The sequence below is a fragment of the Gavialis gangeticus genome, unplaced genomic scaffold (assembly GCF_001723915.1).
Source record: "Gavialis gangeticus isolate Ggan-Ray unplaced genomic scaffold, GavGan_comp1, whole genome shotgun sequence".
NCBI classification, from domain to species: Eukaryota; Metazoa; Chordata; order Crocodylia; family Gavialidae; genus Gavialis; species Gavialis gangeticus.
The window spans coordinates 23,073,897-23,079,352 of NW_017729002.1; the positions used below are offsets into that span (position 1 = coordinate 23,073,897).

Here is a 5,456-nt window from a genome sequence, read left to right on the forward strand (position 1 = left end):
CTCCACCCACCCTGAGCCCTGCTGGTGCCCTTGACTCCCAACCTACAGGCCCCTGGGCCCTTCTGGTGCCCCTCACTCCTGACTTGTGACCCTGCCAGTGCCCCACACTCCAGACCCATGGTCCTATGCCTGTCCTGGTGCCTCTCACTCTCAAACCATAGCCCCCACAGCCCTGAGTGTCCCTCACTCCTGACCCACAGCCCTCTGCCCCCCCAGCCCTGCCAGAGGGGGGCCCCAGCTGCCCCCATCCTGCCTGGGCCAAGCCAGTTGCGCTGGCACCAACTTATATAGGTAGTGGCAGAGTGAGTCTGGCTCCAGTGTGGGCTGTAGGCAGGAGGGGAGGCCTGTGGCATCACCTGCCTTGGGCTAGGGCTCCTGCACCGTGCTGTGCCAAGTGGCTTTACCACCCCCCCCGGCAGCATCTCCTGGCTGCCCTGTCCCTGCGAGCACAGGCACTGACCCTGGTGCCACTGAGCTGTCCGTGCAGCTCCCTGCTACCCCTGAAGGGCCCTGCACCCCCTTCCCCTGCTGAAGGGGCACCTCCCCTCTGCCCTGCCACAGGCCTAGCTCCCAGGCATTTTCTCCCCAGTGCCAGTAGGCACCCGCCCCCATCCACAAACCCATCCCCTCCACAGACCCCTGCCACACAAACACACACACATCCCCCAACACACAGCCACCCAGACAGTCCCCAAGCCGTGGCTCTCCAACCTCCACCCCCATAGACTTGCCTGCACGCAGCTGCTGGGGCTGCTCCTACTACACTGTCTGGCTGTGCGCTGGCCACATGTGTGTGCATGTGCAGATGCATGTGGTGCCTCTGCCTTCAGTCACCCGCCCCCCACTCTTCCTAGCCCCAAGCAGATTCTTGCAGAATGGAAGGCTGCCACCCTGAAAGGGGAAATCCAGAGTTTCCCACAGCCTTCTCATACCCCCTCCAACATTTGCCTGTTTCTATTTATAAATATATGTAATACAAAATACATTTCCATCAAGTCTCAGACCTTTGAAACCCTCCTTGTGAGAACTGGATGATTCTTTTTCTGTCTCACTTAGTTCTCGACCTCATGACTAACTCAGCCAATAAAAGGGGTCATCCATGATGTGGAACCCAGATAGTTAATAATCCTGATGTAGTTTAGTTTGCAATGATGCATTGCAACTATTAGTCAGCTTGTCCTTGGGCTGTGGGAGAGGCAGGCAGGCTCTGCAGGAAAAAAGGATTGGGCCCTTCGCCACTTCTGCCTTTAGAGGTGCCTGCTGAAGGCAGAAGTGATGAGGGGCCTGATCCTTTTTTTTTGGGCAGAGCCTGCCTGGCTGGTGGGTAAGCTCCCAGTGGACTGAGGAGTCCAAGCTGTGGGAAGCCTTTGTCTTTCCCTCTCTGGCAGCACCCCCCTGGCCACCTGAGTAGGCTGTTAGCGGGACAGGTGCTGCCCTAACTCGGAGACAGCACCCGGCCCAATCCAACTCTTCCCTGGAGGGTGCCACTGCTGCAGAGAGAAGGACTGGGGTCTCCCAAAGCTTAGGGGCCACTTGTCCAGCTTTCCCCCTGGCTGCAGGCAGGCTTTGCCAAAAAAAGGGGGAAAAAAGGATCAGGCCCCTCACCATAATGCAACAGAAAAATAAAACCCTTAAATTGAAATAGTGGGCTTCAATTAAAAGCCCACCGTTTTAATTTAGGGGACATAGAAGACTAAACCAAGCACCCTATATGTTTACACTGTTCAGAGAAACTGCATTTTTGTACCTTTTTCAGAAATAAGATTGCAGCAAATAGACCCGAATAACATAACTGCTTTCTCCTTCTAACAGAGATTATTTAAGGCTCTGAGCATTGGATAGCTGCTCAGACCAAAGAGGCAATACTGGTGTAAGCAGAAGATTACCTTTCAAGGAAAGAAATTTCCTGTTGAATCCAGATGAAACAAACACAGAAGATGCTGCTACCTGCAAGGCATGAAAAGCTGGCTTAAAGGAACTGAAACAAGAACTAGAGGCTTCCTAAAAGGAATTAAAGCAAGAAAACCACTTGACAACTTCTCGAAACCTATTAAAGCTACATCCAGAGATTTCCCAGAAAGGGCAAAGATATGATCTGCAGTTGGAAATAATTACTTGGTGAACGCAGCAGCTACAAAGAGACTAGACAGATTGGGAAACCCAGTTACAAAATATTCACTCTAGACTGGCAAAATAGATTGATAAGGTTACCAGCAACCTGACCACATATTTTCTAGGGTATAAGGAAGACTGAGAAAGCCTTGGCCAGCATGGGACTTGCTAACAGAGATAAGCTGCAGCAAGGACTCAAAGAGCTTGAAAAAAAAATCACCAGGAGAAAGAATTCAGAGGCTTGAAGATCACAGCTGAAGCCAGCCATCTGCCTGGGGTTTCAGAACAGTGAGAGAATCAGGTAAGGATGGACATTGCATTGCTTTTCTATCCCTTTTGTAACCTGCAGGATCCCAGAAAGCAAAAGTCAGGTGATTCCAGCTTAAGTAATAAAAATGCTTGCCTTCTTTGAGGAAAAAAATATTTTGGCAGGCTTATTATAACATCATGGCACAAGTGAATAGTTGAGAAAATGAACAGGGAGTGGGATTTCCAGCAGCCAGCTTGAATGGCCTGGTTCTGACAGAGCTGCAGAACTCACCCTAGGAAACAGACGGTTATCCAACCGTGGTACAAACTTTGACATGTTGTTTTGAGCCAACTGTCATTACAGAGTTGGCCAAAGCACAGCTAAGAGCTACAAGGACAGGGAAAGGAGAGGGCTCATCTGCTGGGGCAGAGCACCTGAGGGGACTCTGTTTCTCGGCATAATGGTACCAGATACCAGTGAGGACTTCCAGGATAAATTGGTAATGGGCCAGGTAATAGCTGTTCAAATGGACTTGGACTTGTAAATGACAGGAGGCCAAAGGCACTTTCTAAGGTCATGGAATTGTGCATGAACTCATCTTTCCTTGCAGCAGCCTAACAGAAGAGAGCAGTCATTAGTGAGGAAAACAGAAGCTGATTGCCATGAGCCCTGTAAGTACAATCCTATGTCTAATGTGCCTAATGTGGGGAGGGGAGCGGGAAAAGGGAATCCAGTTTGGTTTGTGTGCTTTTGAACAACTGGAAAAGTGTTAACAATTTGGTTTGTAAAACAGAGGGGACAGGTGATAATGCGCAAAATCAAGGGAACTGGTCAAGTTAGATATTGGTTCTGTTAAAAAAAAAGATGGATTATTACTGAGTTGTTAAAAGCCAAATCACACTGTCATAAGGATCTAATGAAAGTTTATTTAATCAGTTTGACAAATGGGAACACCAAATTGGACATACAGAGTTTGGTAGGACAAAGCAGGTCACTCCAAGATTTTTGTTCAGAACCGGACACTTAAACAACAATGAGAGTGTAGCTATCAAATGTGTTATGAGAGCTGTTAAAAGTCAGGAAATGTAAACACAAACTCCAACATAAATTATTAGAGCAGACATCCTGAACACCTTGGGGATTCAAAATCAAACTGCCTTATTTGTCTTAAGTGGACAACAAAGTCTGGCGAACTTGTCAGCCCCAAAATGGGAGGAAATTGTCCATCTGGAAGCTGAACAAGAAGTCTGGATAGCTGAGAGAGGATGAGTTGATAATCAATTTGGATTAATTAGGAAAATAACTGTTATCACTGGCAGGCAAGGCATCCTTAAAACTGAAAATTCCCTTGAATTTTCCCTTGCAAGATGCTTTACAGGTAAAATAAGTGCTTTGCAGGCAGTTGCAAACTGAGGTGAAATAAGTGGTTTGCAAGATGCCTCCTCTCCTGGGATGGAAATTATCATGTGCTGTGGTTGCCTTTCAGATAAAGAATGGTTAAAACCTACCCTTGGGCCCAAAATAATTTTAGCTGCCAAATTTCTGTGGCTTTGACTCAGAACCAGACAAGAATATGGCATGGCATACCTCTCAGACTGTTTTTTATATTTAGATCCTATCTTGGTACATGCTAACCCTTTTGAACAGAAACTAGCACACTTCCAAATGACCTGCGATAAGCCTAGATCTGCCAGTTTGAACAAGAACCTAAGAAAATGGGAGGTATCTGAAAAAGAGGTAATTATCTTCAACTTTGCACATTGTAAGTGCAAAGTAATACATGTGGGGAGAAAATAACACAATGATAGGCTCTGGATTTGCCATTTCTAGGCAGGATGTAGTAGAGCTAGAAAGGATAGGGATAGGATAGGGAGAAGGACAACAGACAGTTGCAAGTACGGAAATGAGCAGGCAGCAGATTTAAAACAAAACAAGAAAGGATTTTTTTTTTATTGACACAATACAAGATAAACTTGGGAAATTGGTCACCACCAGATGTTATGAAAATCAGTAGTATAAGTATAACCAGATTCAAAATTAGACAAATTTCTGGGGGACAGTCTCTGGGGCTATTAGACACAGCAGTCAGATGTAACCTCATGCTCTGAACATCCCTAAGCTTATGACTACTGGTAACTAGGAAGGCATGGCAGGGGATGGTCAGTACATATTCTCCGTTTCTCATATTCTTGATCTAAAGCAACTACTATATGACATTGTCAGAGACAGGCTCCTGGGATAAGTAGATGATTGGTGTGACCCAATGGGCACGTCCACAAACACAAGCACATGTGCTTGCAGCAGCTCAAATAGAAGCAGTGCAAATTTGAGCCAGGGCTTTTTGCCCCAGCACGCATACTCAGACATGCACTTTGGTGTGGAGCAAACTGTGCCACTTGGGGCAAAATAACCTCGCCTGGCTCCTCCCGGACCTGCAGCCAGGGGGAGCTAGAGCCTGGGGCTAGTACCTGTGCTGTCCCCAGCACTATAAAAAGCTGCCCTGTCAAGTAGCTCAAGGCAGCTACTTACTCTCAGGAGCTTCTGGGGCCCAGCCAATTGGTACCTGGGGACACTACCCTTTGTGCTAGGTGGACTGCTGAAGCAGCCCTGAGAGTTCCCTGCACCCTCTACCCACTGCAGCACCCTGGCAGCGGGGGCTGCTGCCTGGCTGTGATGTGCTGTGCACCTGCCAGATCTGGATGAGGCATCTGCCTCCCTAGCAGGAATTCTGGTGTTCCCTATCTGAAAACTGAAAAATCCCTGATAAAAAAAATCCCGAAGTCACTGTGTAAAATACCCCAAAATCCATGTTCCTCCACAATTAAAACAAATGACCACTAAAGAGAGAGAGAGAGTGATCAGTTGAGCAATATTTTATTGATATATCTACAGTGTTAAAACAATTTGGAAGACTACCAGTGTCTCTACCATAATAATAAAGTGAATTCTAAATACATGTTTCATGAATACATGAATACATGTTTTGCTGCCCCCCACAGGAGCTACACCCTGCCCCACAGGGGCCACGGACCCCCCCACTTGCTCCCCCAGCCCCCTGGATTGCTGCCCCGCCTGGCCCCATCTCCCACAGGCT

The 5,456-nt window shown here is 47.5% G+C and overlaps 1 long non-coding RNA gene across 1 annotated transcript in view; it reads left to right on the forward strand.

The window, feature by feature from the left end:
• Positions 1 to 1,816: 1,816 nt before the first annotated feature.
• Positions 1,817 to 5,456, forward strand: part of LOC109290850 — a 96,051-nt gene continuing 92,411 nt past the window's right edge. Inside the window, exons 1-2 of the long non-coding RNA XR_002095695.1 lie at positions 1,817 to 2,413; positions 2,973 to 3,033. This is a non-coding gene — a long non-coding RNA (uncharacterized LOC109290850). The remainder of the gene's footprint in view (positions 2,414 to 2,972; positions 3,034 to 5,456) is intronic.